Below are 17,411 nucleotides of genomic sequence, written 5' to 3'. Positions count from 1 at the left end.
AAATCATTATATTACAGTGTGAGAGACACGATACAAAAGAACATGCGCACTATATTAGAGAAATCAAATCATTATATTACAGTGTGTGAGACACGATACAAATGAACATGCGCACTATATTAGAGAAATCAAATCATTATATTACAGTGTGAGAGACACGATACAAAAGAACATGCGCACTATATTAGAGAAATAAAATCATTATATTACAGTGTGGGAGACACGATACAAAAGAACATGCGCACTATATTAGAGAAATCAAATCATTATATTACAGTGTGAGAGACACGATACAAAAGAACATGCGCACTATATTAGAGAAATCAAATCATTATATTACAGTTTGAGAGACACGATACAAAAGAACATGCGCACTATATTAGAGAAATCAAATCATTATATTACAGTGTGGGAGACACGATACAAAAGAACATGCGCACTATATTAGAGAAATCAAATCATTATATTACAGTTTGGGAGACACGATACAAAAGAACATGCGCACTATATTAGAGAAATCAAATCATTATATTACAGTGTGGGAGACACGATACAAAAGAACATGCGCACTATATTAGAGAAATCAAATCATTATATTACAGTGTGAGAGACACGATACAAAAGAACATGCGCACTATATTAGAGAAATCATATCATTTTATTACAGTGTGAGAGACACGAGACAAAAGAACATGCGCACTATATTAGAGAAATCAAATCATTATATTACAGTGTGGGAGACACGATACAAAAGAACATGCGCACTATATTACAGTGTGGGAGACACGATACAAAAGAACATGCGCACTATATTACAGTGTGGGAGACACGATACAAAAGAACATGCGCACTATATTACAGTGTGAGAGACACGATACAAAAGAACATGCGCACTATATTACAGTGTGGGAGACACGATACAAAAGAACATGCGCACTATATTAGAGAAATCAAATAATTATATTACAGCGTGGGAGACACGATACAAAAGAACATGCGCACTATATTACAGTGTGGGAGACACGATACAAAAGAACATGCGCACTATATTACAGTGTGGGAGACACGATACAAAAGAACATGCGCACTATATTAGAGAAATTAAATCATTATATTACAGTGTGGGAGACACGATACAAAAGAACATGCGCACTATATTACTGTGTGGGAGACACGATACAAAAGAACATGCGCACTATATTAGAGAAATCAAATCATTATATTACAGTTTGAGAGACACGATACAAAAGAACATGCGCACTATATTACAGTGTGAGAGACACGATACAAAAGAACATGCGCACTATATTAGAGAAATTAAATCATTATATTACAGTGTGGGAGACACGATACAAAAGAACATGCGCACTATATTAGAGAAATCAAATCATTATATTACAGTGTGGGAGACACGATACAAAAGAACATGCGCACTATATTACAGTGTGGGAGACACGATACAAAAGAACATGCGCACTTTATTACAGTGTGGGAGACACGAGACAAAAGAACATGCGCACTATATTACAGTGTGGGAGACACGATACAAAAGAACATGCGCACTATATTAGAGAAATTAAATCATTATATTACAGTGTAGAAGACACGATACAAAAGAACATGCACACTATATTAGAGAAATCAAATCATTATATTACAGTGTGAGAGACACGATACAAAAGAACATGCGCCCTATATAAGAGAAATCAAATCATTATATTACAGTGTGGGAGACACGATACAAAAGAACATGCGCACTATATTAGAGAAATCAAATCATTATATTACAGTGTGAGAGACACGATACAAAAGAACATGCGCCCTATATTAGAGAAATCAAATCATTATATTACAGTGTGAGAAACACGATACAAAAGAACATGCGCACTATATTAGAGAAATCAAATCATTATATTACAGTGTGGGAGACACGATACAAAAGAACATGCGCACTATATTAGAGAAATCAAATCATTATATTACAGTGTGGGAGACACGATACAAAAGAACATGCGCACTATATTAGAGAAATCAAATCATTATATTACAGTGTGGGAGACACGATACAAAAGAACATGCGCACTATATTAGAGAAATCAAATCATTATATTACAGTTTGAGAGACACGATACAAAAGAACATGCGCACTATATTAGAGAAATCAAATCATTATATTACAGTGTGGGAGACCAGATACAAAAGAACATGCGCACTATATTAGAGAAATCAAATCATTATATTACAGTGTGGGAGACACAATACAAAAGAACATGCGCACTATATTAGAGAAATCAAATCATTATATTACAGTTTGGGAGACACGATACAAAAGAACATGCGCACTATATTAGAGAAATCAAATCATTATATTACAGTTTGAGAGACACGATACAAAACAACATGCGCACTATATTACACAAAGTCAATATTACAATACAGACGCAATGTATATGTGCACAATAATAAGATAGTTACATATAACAATCATTTGTCTCATAGATGTCAGTAGGGACGCAAATATACAAGAACACATAGCATTGTTACAATATATATCGGTAGAGACGAAATACAAATGAACAAATAAGACTATTTACAATGAGTTGTCTATGTCGTAATTTCAAATGGAATACAAATTTACAAAACATTCAATGAATATGTTTCCCAAAATACAACTAGAGTACATATTAAAGAAACACACGTTTTATATATACAGTCATATGATTACGATTAAAATGCTTTTCTAACTTGTCAAAGAGGAACCATACACATGAACGTATGAAAATGCTACTATTGTGCGTTGCACTATCAAAAGAGACATTGGGTGTGTTATACAAATTATGTATCAGTTACAGATTTTCTTATTTCCAAACAATTAAGTATAAACATGCTTAGACGCCGAAGTACACTTTCATTTGTGCTTTCGAACAGATGCTTTAATTTATTATTGCATAAACTCTATCTATAATGCCCTCTGGCGAGGTGCAGAAACTTGGCAAAAGGAGGGCTGTTATGTGTTTTTCATATCCATAATCTGGTCCACGCGCAGTTACTTCCCTTCTCCAGCCTTCGACGACTTTCCAAGCATAAATGGGGAACTGAATAAGCACCAGTTTCCTCATGCATGCAGGGATAATGACTATTTCAATCCACTTTTCAAGTTATACCATCTGCACTCTCTTGACAACAGCTTTATTTTATTGGCAACGTCAATGAAGTTACGGTTATTTACTCAACACTTTCAAAAGACTATGCTGTAAATGTAAGTGTTTATGTACCTTCAACGTTCCTGCTGTAAATTCCAAAATAATTCCTCATTTCTTACTTTGCGCGGCTGCATTTCAACTTTGCATTAATCCACTGTTTAAACACATTTTAAATCGAAAACTGCCTATCCGAAGGTAAAGCCTCGTCATTTCGGATGATGACCGAGTGAGGCATATGTAAAACACGACCTTGAACCATTCTATACATAGATGGTGACGTCACTACGTCAGTAAGACCGGTGTGACACAATGGACCTTGAACTGTATTGAAATAATCGAATTATTGTGTCGATGTCGAATTAACAAAATATATTGTTTTCAATGTTATTTAAAATTATTTTGGTATGTGTGATTTGTTTATGCAATAATAGCGAAAATACACATTTTCTCGGACATGATCATCTGCGGGCCTCTCAAAATCCGAACGGATTTTTCGAGCGCCCGCAGATGATCATGCACTCGAAAACGTGTATTATCCCTATAAACATACTAGGTCTACACCAAAAATATTTTTTTTATGTATTGTTTGCGTAAATCATGATTTAATGAACATTCTTAAATTGAGTGAAACTCGTCTTCAAGCTTATCACAAACAGTACATTGCTATGCTAAAATGTTGCTATGTATAGCTATGTATGACTCAAGTGGGTCTATTTATAGGATGGTTAATATATTTGCATTATTTTAAATACTTATTCAACACACTGTTAACGTGTATGTTACTGTAACATTAATTTTAGTCATAGACAAAATACACTATTCCATGGTCAGCGGTTGTTACAATGGACTTCCCACAAATGTAAGCCATCAACAGACGGTGTGTACGAGAAGTGAAACACCTATCTCCCCTACCTCAAAGGTCATGTCGTACATATATGTTTAAAGAAGAATCCGGCTATAACTGCGTGTTCGGACTGAATGTTTGCCATCTATCATCTATCATAGAAAAATCGGGCTATAACTGCGTGTTCGGACTGAATGTTTGCCATCTATCATAGAAAACTCCGGCTATAACTGCGTGTTCGGACTGAATGTTTGCCATCTATCATAGAAAACTCAGGCTATAACTGCGTGTTCGGACTGAATTCTTTGCCATCTATCATGAAATGATACATATTTACAAGCTACATTGACAATGTGCTCCAAATGTTGCAAACAGGCATCCAGCTAGTATTTCTTTGTATTTTTCTTGCCTCTACTTTCAATCAAACTGGTTTTGATCGCTTGTTTACTGGCTTGGCAGTCTATTTAACATAAATAATAAACACAATACACTTCAGTACTAATAACCAAAAATCATGAAAGAGATTGTCACAGAAGTTATCTATTTCTAAATGAACAATTTATTTGTTAGAGTCTGTGCTTTTCTGTTGTGAAATTTAAAGTCCTTTCCAATCAATGCTCCATTCTATAGACATTATAATACATATTTTACGAGAAAGGGAGATACTTCTCACACACCTTTCTACAGCGTATGCAAAAGTTGAGGCAATTTAGTTGTAATCTTAACAAATTTTCGGCATGCATAAACAAAATGTACAGTTAATATCTCATTACAAACTTAAACACATTAAGTAGGTAAATGACAATTAAAATTATAAGAGAAATCATCCTTTTTACAACAAAAATGTCAGCCATGAAAACAAATACCAGGGGAAGTTCACACCTCGCCGCTTGCCAAGGGAATAGCCATACACGGTAAACCGAGCCACCCACTTGTAGACATGTTTTTCAATAGACCTGAACCCATGTTAACCCATTTATGCCTACCGTCTAGAAAAAAGACCTTGGCAAACAACGTAGACTCAGATGAGACGCCGCATTATGCGGCGTCTCGTCAGGGTCTGCGCTGTTTGCTTAATGGAATTTCCGTAAGAAAAATTGTAAATATAGAAATAAATATACTAGACATCCCTACATTTGGAAAAAAATGATCCAACTTAGAAGGATGGGAGAGTCCACTAGGCATAAATGGGTTAAATTCAGCAGAGCATTGCAAAACATGTTCAGAGCAAGTTGAATGATGATTGTTCGTAATATTTCAATATAACCAAATAAGGAAAATTGCACAACTCCCCCTGGCAGCTATGTATCCATTTAGTCCTGAAACATTATTTTTTAAACTCAGCTTATATATTATAAGAACAAAGTTTCTGGAGATGTTTCATGACGAATGGACAAATATGGCCGCTAGAGTGTGAAAAGAATGCATATGATGAAAGATGCACTTCCCATGATTCGTGACCCTTGATGGGCAAAAGGCATTCATAAAAGCTCACCATGAGGTAACGATAATTTTCACGGAAATATAACAATTGGTCTGGGAAAATGGGGCTTAATCCTTTTGCATTATGTGTCGAAAAATAAAAAGCACTCTTTTTAACGAAAATCAAGTGTAAGCATACATTTTGTCCCTGATAAGCCTTTGTGGACTGCATAGGCTAATCAGTGACAATACTTTTTTATTAAACTTGATTTTTGCTAAGAAAAGATGTCAATCAAATAACAAATACCATAAATACCATGCCAGGGACGGCACTTTAGTTACATGCATTAAGCCCAGTTTTCTCAGAATGAAGTGTACATGACGGTCTTCCATATAGGGAAGGCAATTAGTATTGACTTAAACAAATATAGTTTTAACTTGTTTAAACATGTGTATTGGTATATTTGTTACGCTCATTTCATGTCAGACCACTTTCCTCGTATAATAAATGTTACAACTTTAACAACAACTCTTACAAAAGTGCATAAATTGTAAAAATACGTGCCTCGTTCTGTGTAAACGGGGCTTAATGCATGTGTGTAAAGAGTATATGCCTCGTTCTGGGTAAATGGGGCTTAATGCATGTGTGTAAAGAGTATATGCCTCGTTCTGGGTAAATGAGGCTTAATGCATGTGTGTTAAAAGTCATCTCAGGTTAGCCTTTGCAATTCTAGAAAAATAGCATTGAAACATTTCTAGAAAATAGCATTGAAACAATTCTAGAACAAGAGGGCCATGATGGCCCTGTATCGCTCCACTGTTTTTTATGCGAAAAAAAAAACGCGCAATGCGCATGGGTTGAAATGTACTCAAGCATGTGACTTTCTCTGTCTATCCCTCGTCCCACTGGGCGCTTAAAGTTGGAAGGGTGAGCATTTTTATGTATGGAAAAAGTTACTACCATGTTAACTAAACAGACTAAAAAGCCCGGGAATTGTTCCTTTGAAGCACAGTCCCATTGCTTATAACGTAGGTACATTTATCGCTCCAAAAGATATTGTCGTTCTTTCTATTTCAAATATTTTTAGATGCTGAAGATCAAATATACGCATTTGATTTGAAACAGATTCACAAGACCCGTAGGCATCAAAATGCCTTAACCCTTTACCAAACGACACATTTTGGACTTTCCCAATTTGAAAAAGGTTGCAGATGACAATTAAATTGTAATGGAATATTAAGGAAATAATCAGGTAGGGTAGAAATAATTGTGATAAAAGGAGAAATTGCTCATCTTGAGCAATTTCTCATTTTATCATTATTATTTATAAAGTCGTCAGCTATAAACCCCTAAAATCCTGTTGGTGTTTGGTAAAGGGTTAATAATCTCTGGTTCCTTCTTAGAGCCTTTCACACAGTTATAACAAATACAATAGTAGCATCTTTCTTTGTAAAGAATCATCTCAAACAAGGGCTGTTTGTAAAACATGCATGCCCCCCCCCCATATGGACTGTAAATTGTAGTGGCAGCCATTGAGTGAATACGTTTTTTGGCACTGTGACCTTGACCTTTGACCTAGTGACCTGAAAATCAATAGGGGTCCATCTGTGAGTCATGATTAATGTACCTATGAACTTTCATGATCCTAGGCGTAAGCTTTTAGTTATCATCCGGAAACCATTTTACTGTGTGAAGTCACCGTGACCTTGACATTTGACCTAGTGACCTGAAAGTCAATAGGGGTCATCTGCGAGTCATGATAAATGTACCTATGAAGTTTCATGATCCTAGGCGTAAGCGTTCTTGAGTTATAATCCGGAAACCATTTTTCTAAGTTGAGTCACCGTGACCTTTGACCTAGTGACCTGAAAATCAATAGGGGTAATCTGCGAGTCATGATCCATGTACCTATGAAGTTTCATAATCCTAGGTATAAGCGTTCTTCAGTTATTATCCAGAAAACATTTTACTATTTCGGGTCACACTGACCTTGACATTTCACCTGAGAATCAATAGGGGCCATCTGCGAATCATGATCAATGCACCTATGAATTTTCATGATCCTAGGCATAAAACGTTCTTGAGTTATCATCCGGAAACCATTTGACTATTTCCGGTCACCGTGACCTTGACCTTTGACCTAGTGACCTGGAAATCAATAGGGGTCATCTGCGAGTCATGATCAATGTACCTATGAAGTTTCATGATCATAGGCATAAGCGTTCTTGAGTTATCATCCCGAAAAAAAATTACTATTTCGGGTCACCGTGACCTTTGACCTAGTGACCTCAAAATCAACAGGGGTCATCTGCGAGTCATGATCAATGTACCTTTGAAGTGTCATGATCCTAGGCCTAAGCGGTCTTGAGTTATCATCCAGAAACCATCTGGTGGGCGGACATACGGACGACGGACGGACCGACATGTGCAAAACAATAAACACCCTCTTCTTCGAAGAGGGGCATAAATATAATTAACAACCCACACATCCATTAGACCAACAGGCCTGAGAATATTATGATAATCTAAAGATTATTTCTTATATTTATATATGTATTTAATTAAGTAATACATTTGACTTCTAAGATCAATTCATAACTTATATTAAGAAAATTATAAAATGATCAGAAATTTATATGGATCGTTGAGCAATTGACAATCATATCTCTACAATTCATTAGTCACAATTCACAAATGGAACAATGAATCATTAGTTATTAAAAAGCAGCATATACGATAGTTAAGAACATTGCACTTCATTAATTTCAACACCTTCTCTTGGATACAAAGTTTGAGTTTACAATGCAGTATCATTTATTGACTTTTCTGGAAACAATTATGTTCATGGAAGTTGTGTTTTAAAATCAATAAGATATTATTAAACTGGTTTAAACACTACAAAAAAAATTAAATAAACATGTAATTCGAAATTTTTTATCCGGATATATGGTCACTTTCGCCATATTTAAATAAATCCCGACTTTTTTTCAGTTTATACGAAAAACATTCAGAACACATGTTCTTACTTCAATTCCTTTGTAAGCAGTCACCATCTGATCTAAAATGGCACTAAATGACAGGGTTTTATCTCATGTTTACAAGATTGTGGCCTATGTGATTGTCATAATTGTATTGCAACATCCAATGTCAGGCAGTATCAAGGAAAAGGGTTAAATTCAGAAGTTATAAATTTTTTGATGAAACCAAGTTTAATGAAGACCTATCAAATGTCCCATTTCATATTGCCCATGTATTTGATGATATAGATGATATTTACTGGACTCATGAACACTTGCTAAAACAGGTTATAGATGAACATGCTCCAATTAAAGAAAAGGTCCCCAAAAATCACCCCCACCATACATGAACTCCCAATACCGAAAAATTATATACAAGACCCGAGAAGCAAAAAATAAGTATCAGGAACATAAGTCAAGCGAAAACTAGTTACAGTACAAAAAACTTAGGAATCTTAAAACCAGGTCAAAACGAGAGTCAATTTCAATCTATTTCAAAGAAAGATGTGATGGGGGACCCAAATCCAAAGACTTCTGGCCCACTATAAAACCCTTCTTATCCCAAAAGTCAACACAAAAATCAGACAGTCAAATTATTCTTAAAAACACTGAAAATAATACACTGATTTCGGATCAACACCAGGTAGCAGAAAAATTAAACACATTTTACATCAACATTGCTAAAAATATAGGTATAGAAAACAAAGTCCCAGTAAATGAAGAACACCCTAGCATTAATACAATAAACTGTAAAACTAAGGTCAAGACTTTCGAATTTAATAAGGTTACGGAAAAGTGTATTAGTGAATGTATAAAAAATCTAAACCCCAAAAAGGCCACTGGTGTTGACTCAATCCCTCCTAAAATTATCATAGCAGGTCACAATAGCCTCAAAACCCCATATACAAATATAGCAAACGTCATTATAAATAAAGGTCAATTTCCCGCTAAACTTAAGCAAGCCCAGGTTACACCAATATACAAAAAGAAGATCCTTTCAGTGAAACAAACTATAGACCAGTTAGCATCCTGCCCACAATGTCAAAGATATATGAAAAAATCATTAGCAACCAACTCACTGAACATTTTAATAATAATGTTTTCCATTCTTATCTATCAGCATTCAGGTCATCTTATGGATGTCAAACAACTTTATTAAAACTAGTAGAAGATTGGAAACAAGCCCTAGATGAAAACAATTATGTAGGAGCTGTTTTAATGGACCTGTCTAAAGCGTTCGATTGCTTACCTCACAATCTAATTGTACTAAAACTCAAGGCCTATGGATTAACCGAGCATGCATGTAAATTAATATTAAACTATCTATCAAACAGGTCTCAAAGGGTTAAAATAAACAATTGTACTAGTAAATGGCAAGAAATCATTAAGGGAGTGCCTCAAGGCTCTATACTCGGTCCGTTGATCTTTAATATCTTTATCAATTATATTTTTTATTTTATAGATAAGTCAACCCTGTATAACTATGCAGACGACAATACCCTTTCCTTCAGTCACAAAAACTTAAATACCTTTAAGGAAACTATTGAATCAGAGAGTAAATCCCTGATACACTGGTTCAATATTAACCAAATGCAGGCAAACGCCGATAAATTCCAGGCAATATGTGTAGGTAATAAGACTTATAAAGAAGTTAAATCATTTACTATAGGTCAAAATGAAATTAAATGTGAACAAAAAGTAAAACTTTTAGGAGTGGAACTTGATTACAAATTAAACTTTGATCCACAGGTTACAAATGTACGCAAAAAGGCAGCCAAACAATTAAATGTTCTCCAAAGACTAAGCAAATTCTTGAATGTAAGCACTAGGTTAATAATCTTTAAATCTTTTATCCGATCAAATTTTAATTTTTGTCCCCTTATATGGCATTTTTGTGGTTAAATCCAACTCAGAAAAACTAGAAAAGATACAGTTTAGAGCCCTTAGAATTGTTTTTAATGACTATGAATCTAGTTATGATACACTACTAAAAAAGGTTAACAGTACTACTCTTCACTTAGACAGGTTACGCCTCATTGCGTCAGAAACATCTAAATGTATACACAATCTTTCCTCCAGAATATCTTCAATCCTTGGTTAAAGTTAAATCCTCTACCTATAATTTTAGATATTCAAACATCCTTGAGACACCACAAGTAAGAACAACAAGGTATGGCAAAAATTCCTTTCGTTTTGAGGCTGTACAGGTGTGGAACAGCCTCCCAGAGGATATTCGCACAGTCGACAAATATAAAGACTTTGTACGGCTGATCCGCACCTGGACAGGCTCAAAATGTAAATGCGCCATGTGTGAGTAACCTGCTTCTCACACTTTTTTGCTTGCTTGCTTGTGTTTTGCTGTCCTGCTTATATTATTTATTTATCTGTCAGTTAACCCCTTGTTTATTATCCTTGTATTTAGTGTATTTGAGTTTCTTGTTTGTTTAAAAAAAATTAAAAAAAACAAAAAAAAACATGTATATATGTGTATATATGTGCTATGTAGATGTTTTTTCATGTGATTAAATATGCTTTTTTATACTCTCTTCTTGTGTGTTTTTTAAAATGTTATAAACATGTATATATGTGCTATTTATTTGTTGTACTATGTAGTTATTGTGCATGTGCTTATATATGCTTTTGAACATGAATTGTGTGCTATACTTGTTTGAATATCTTAAATTTTAATATAGGTCTGCAATGCTTTGTTTGTACAAATTATAAGTGTATAACATAATTTTATGTGTTAATTATGAACAGATGTAAAACAGCTCCAATATAGTTCTTAGGTATATTTCCCTTTGTCATATCTATGTGTAACTTACAAAATATTATGCTTTTAATGAACATTTTTTACTAAATTTTGTGTTTTATATGCTCTAAATATGTCCTTGTAGTATAAATGCTTATAAAATATGCTTATTCTTTCTTTCTTTCAGCTCAATATACACTTGTTATATATATGTACAATTGTTTTGTCGGGAAATAGCTCATGAGCTAATGTTTATTGTTATTCACATCCGACGTTAAATAAAGATTCTTGTATCTTGTATCTTGTATTGTTGTTGTTGTTGTTGGCCACAGCCACACGGTCGCAGTAATCTTCCGTGGTAAACGTCATATGTTCAGTTTTGTGACCTCCCGGGACAGGGTCAAATTTGAGCCCTATGGAATAATTTGAACAAATTTGGTAGAGAACTATTAGATATCACAACATACCAAATTTAGTAGCCCTAGGCTCTATAATTAAGAACACGAAGATTTTTGAAGTTTGCACAAAATAGGCCTTATTTAAGCATATGTTCATTTTTGTGACCCCTGGGCCCAGGTCAAATTTGTTCCCAGGGGCATAATTTGAAAAAACTAAGTAGCGAACAATTAGATGTCACTACCTACCAAATTTAATCGAAATAGGCCCAATGGTTATGGACAAGAAGATTTTTATAGTTTGCACAAAATGGGCCCAATATAAGCATATGTTCAATTTTGTGACCCTTGGGGAACGGTCAAATTTGATCCCAGGGGCTTAATTTGAACAAACTTGGTAGAGGACTATAAGATGTCATTACATACCAAATTTGGTAGCCCTATGCCATACGGTTATGGACTAGAAGAGTTTTAAAGTTTGCACAAAATAGGACTTGTTTAAGCAAATTTTCGATTTTTTGACCCCCAGGGCGGGGTCAAATTTGACCCCAGGGGCATAATTTGAACAAACTTGGTAGAGGACTATTAGATGTCACTACATACCAAATTTGGTAGCCCTAGGCCCAATGGTTATGGACAAAAAGATTTTTAAAGTTTTCACAAAATAGGCCTTATATAAGCAAATTTTCAATTTTTGACCCCCCGGGGCAGGGTCAAATTTGACCCCAGGGGCTTAATTTGAACAAACTTGGTAAAGAACAATAAGATGTCACTACAAACCAAATTTGGTAGCCCTTGGCCCAATGGTTATGGACAAGAAGATTTTTAAAGTTTTCACAAAAAAGGCCTTATATAAGCAAATGTTCAATTTTTTGACCAACCGGGGCAGGGTCAAATGTGACCCCAGGGACATAATTTGAACAAACTTGGTAGAAGACTATAAGATGTCACTACATAGCAAATTTGGTAGCCCTAGGCCCAATGGTTATGGTTAAATAGATTTTTAAAGTTTGCACAAAGTAGGCCTTAAATTAGCAAATTATTTATTTTTTAACCCCCCCCCCCCCCGGGGCAGGGTCAAATTTGACCCCAGAGGCATAATTTGAACAAACTTGGTAGAGGACTATAAGATGTCACTACATAGAAAATTTGGTAGCCCTAAGCCCAATGGTTATGGACAAGAAGATTTTTAAAGTTTGCACAAAATAGGCCTTATAAAAGCAAATTTTCAATTTTTTAACCCCCCGGGGCAGGTTCAAATTTGACCCCAGGGGCATAGTTTGAACAAACTTGGTAGAAAACTATAAGATGTCACTACATAGAAAATTTGGTAGCCCTAGGCCCAATGGTTATGGACAAGAAGATTTTTAAAGTTTGCACAAAATAGGCCTTATAAAGCAAATTTTCAATTTTTTAACCCCCCGGGGCAGAGTCAAATTTGACCCCAGGGGCATAATTTGAACATACTTGGTAGAGGACTATAAGATGTCACTACATACCAAATTTGGTAGCCCTATGCCATACGGTTATGGACAAGAAGATTTTTAAAGTTTGCACAAAATAGGCCTTATATAAGCAAATTTTCAATTGTTTGACCCCCGTGGCAGGGTTAAATTTGACCCCAGGGGTATAATTTGAACAAACTTAGTAGAGGACTATAAGATGTCACTACAAACCAAGTTTAGTAGCCTTAGGCCCAATGGTTCTTGACTAGAAGATTTATAAAGTTTGCACAAAATAGGCCTTATATAAGTAAATTTTCAATTTTTTGACCCCCAGGGGCAAAGTCAAATTTGACCCCAGGGGCATAATTTGAACAAATCTGAAAGAGCTTCAACACAGGAACATTCCTGAGAAATTTAATCAGAATTGAACCAGTAGTTTAGGAGAAGAAGATGTTTAAAGAAAAAGTTAACGCACGGACGCACGCACGCACGACGGACACAGGACCATGACATAAGCCCCGCTGGCCTTTGGCCAGTGGAGCTAAAAATAGCATTGAAACAATTCTAGAAAAATAGCATTGAAATAATTATAGAAAAATAGCATTGAAACAATTCTACAAAAATAGCATTGAAACAATTCTACAAAAATAGCATTGAAACAATTCTAGAAAAATAGCATTGAAACAATTCTAGAAAAATAGCATTGAAACAATTCTAGAAAAATAGCATTGAAACAATTCTAGAAAATAGCATTGAAACAATTCTACCAAAATAGCATTGAAACAATTCTACAAAAATAGCATTGAAACAATTCTACAAAAATAGCATTGAAACAATTCTACAAAAATAGCATTGAAACAATTCTAGAAAAATCCCTAAGAACAAAATCTGCATGTATCAAGAAATTGCCTTATTTTTAAAACAAATAAGAAAATTGGCTATCGTTCTGTGAATCAGTTTAAATTTACAAAATCAACAGTAAAATCTTTTTGCAAAGTATTCACAGAATGAAAGGAAATTGTATTCTCCATTACTTCTTCTTTAACATAATGGTAATTTCCCAAACACAATGCTCTATTCCAAGTGAAGTATGAACATTTCTCTCGAGATTCAGACTTCCTTTAAAACACTTTCAAATTTCACAAACAAGTTACCGGTAATATCGCAATAAAGCTGAGCCTGGGGATAACAACAGTCCATTACACATTGAATTCACTGTGTTCGAATTAAAAACTGTAATCTTAAGCGGAAAGAAATCCACCACTGGCTTTGACGGAACTTCTTACATCAAGTTCTAACAGGCTGGTATGTGGTCTGGCTGTTAAAGCTCCATCTTTTTCACGGGGTGCAGTGCAGTGGCATGGTGTCCACTGTTTGGAAGGGGGCCGGTGAGATGCCGATGAACGTAGCTGGAATGTATAAACATAAGCCGTTTTCTGGGAAATAGTCGACATATATTTGAACCTCGGTCTGGGAAAACAAGGCTTAATGCAAAAGTGAACAGGGGTGATAAGCAGGAGAAATAGTATTTGAGCCTCGGTCTGGGAATACAAGGCTTAATGCAACAGTGAACAAGGGAGATAAACAGGAGAAAAAGTGGACATGTATTTGAGCCTCGGTCTGGGAAAAGAAGGCTTAATGCATTAGTGAACATGGGATTTACTATTTAGTCCCATATTTTTGTGATTGGGTGATTTCAATCATCGAATCAAAGGTTTGATTGTCAGATAGTTTAATGTTGATACTTCTGGTCATGGTGCGAAGCACTGGAAGAAAATACTGTTTACATTAAAATAAAAATCATCGTTGCTGATTCTTTCATTTTGTTACACAGACTGTTCAAAGATAAAAATGCTACATTTCTGGATAGTCTGATCATGTGGGCTACTGATAATGTGTATCATATTCCAGACATTTAGAAAAACAACAACACTCTCTATACTAAAAAAGCCACACTCTTTTAAACAGGAAGGTTAATCAAGGGTGGATAGAGCCAGCATACAAAATACAACGTGGTATCAAACATGGTGGATTTTTCGAGGTTTTGGTCTTTCACAAATCAAGCTCAACAGTCTAAAAATCAACTAAAATTCGCAATTTTTAATACCATTTATGCTTGTTCTCCCTCCACTTTATCGTTTTTACTGGTACGATCTACCAACCGGTTAATTGCTCTTAGTCGTTCGCCTGCGTTTGATTCATTTAAAGACTAAATGACTAGGGCGAATTCAAGATCGTCTTTAGATAGAATTAAAAAGTAGGCAACAGACATCGATGTACGGTACGACTTACAGCCTAATTGTTCACATAAAAAAATTGTGAAGGTATTTGGCGTACAGTTAGGCTTTAAATAAAATTTCGGATTTTTGTCCAAATGTATCGTCTTCAGTCGTTCGTTTATTTTATGAATAAACGAAGCCGAATTAACGCAAGTATTTCGAAATCGGACAATATGTAACAATTCTAAGTTGAAACTAAAAATCAAAGAAAATCTTATTATATGAATGAAAAGCTAGCGGTAATATTGGTCTTTTTTTAAAAATAGTTATCAATGTTCATGTACAATCCAAAGGGATGTCTCAATACAAGGTATGACATTATATGAAGAAAGACAATGAAGATTAATGTGTAAGCGTGTTATTGAGCAGAAAGTATCGTTTTATGTTTCCAAGCAAATACTATCTTTAAGGTATCTGTTTATGAAGATTCATCAGAGTTAATGTTTACATTATCAAGTTATTGAGTGGAAACAATTTTCAGAATTTAAATAACAATGCCCTTGACTGGTAGAAAACGAAAGGAAATGCATGCCTACTCTGGCTATGAAGTTTCTAATTATAAAGTATATAGAAACAATCTCATGCATTCTTAAGATTCAACACATTTTATCTTTAAAGAAAAAGTGACTTTGACCGTGACCTTTACCACCCTTTCTGTCATGCAAGTTATGTCATGATCATCGGCATCTTTTACAATATCTCAATGATCTATGGTATTGACAATTTTAACTTAATCAAATATTTAAACTAGAAAAAGGGGTAATAACTCCAACAAAATCATTCAACTTTTACCTTCTCTTTTCTGCAGAGTGAAGCATCATAAACCGCTCGAGATTGAATGTACTGTCTTTGATAGTTGTTGACAGATTATGAACATGTAAAAGCAATGTCCACATTTAATAATTACATACAAGCGCAACTCTAGAACTGAGCCTTCATCTGGGAAAATGGAACTTAATGCATGTTAGTAAAGTGTTGCCCAGGATTAGCCTGTGCGGTCTGCTGAGGCTTAATGCATGTAAGTAAAGTGTTGCCCAAGATTAGCCTGTGCGGTCTGCTGAGGCTTAATGCATGTTAGTAAATGTTGCCCAAGATTAGACTGTGCGGTCTGCTGAGGCTTAATGCATGTTAGTAAAGTGTTGCCCAGGATTAGCATGTGCGGTCTGCTGAGGCTTAATGCATGTTAGTAAAGTGTTGCCCAAGATTAGACTGTGCGGTCTGCTGAGACTTAATGCATGTTAGTAAAGTGTTACCCAAGATTAGACTGTGCGGTCTGCTGAGGCTTAATGCATGTTAGTAAAGTGTTGCCCAAGATTAGACTGTGCGGTCTGCTGAGGCTTTTTGCATTAAGTAAAGTGTTGCCCAAGATTAGACTGTGCGGTCTGCTGAGGCTTTTTGCATTAAGTAAAGTGTTGCCCAAGATTAGACTGTGCGGTCTGCTGAGGCTTTTTGCATTAAGTAAAGTGTTGCCCAAGATTAGACTGTGCGGTCTGCTGAGGCTTAATGCATGTTAGTAAAGTGTTGCCCAAGATTAGACTGTGCGGTCTGCTGAGGCTTAATGCATGTTAGTGAAGTGTTCCCAGGATTAGACTGTGCGGTCTGCTGAGGCTTAATGCATGTTAGTAAAGTGTTACCCAAAATTAGCCTGTGCAGTCTGCTGAGGCTTAATGCATTTTAGTGAAGTGTTACCCAAGATTAGCCTGTGCAGTCTGCTGAGACTTAATGCATGTTAGTAAAGCGTTACCCAAGATTAGCCTGTGCAGTCTGCTGAGGCTTAATGCATGTTAGTAAAGTGTTACCCAAGATTAGCCTGTGCAGTCTGCTGAGGCTTAATGCATGTTAGTAAAGTGTTACCCAAGATTAGCCTGTGCAGTCTGCTGAGGCTTAATGCATGTTAGTAAAGCGTTACCCAAGATTAGCCTGTGCAGTCTGCTGAGGCTTAATGCATGTAAGTAAAGTGTTACCCAAGATTAGCCTGTGCGGTCTGCTGAGGCTTAATGCATGTTAATAAAGTGTTACCCAAGATTAGCCTGTGCGGTCTGCTGAGGCTTAA

Source organism: Dreissena polymorpha, chromosome 12 (genome assembly GCF_020536995.1).
Source record: "Dreissena polymorpha isolate Duluth1 chromosome 12, UMN_Dpol_1.0, whole genome shotgun sequence".
Taxonomy (NCBI): domain Eukaryota; kingdom Metazoa; phylum Mollusca; class Bivalvia; order Myida; family Dreissenidae; genus Dreissena; species Dreissena polymorpha.
This window is presented reverse-complemented; position numbering follows the sequence as displayed.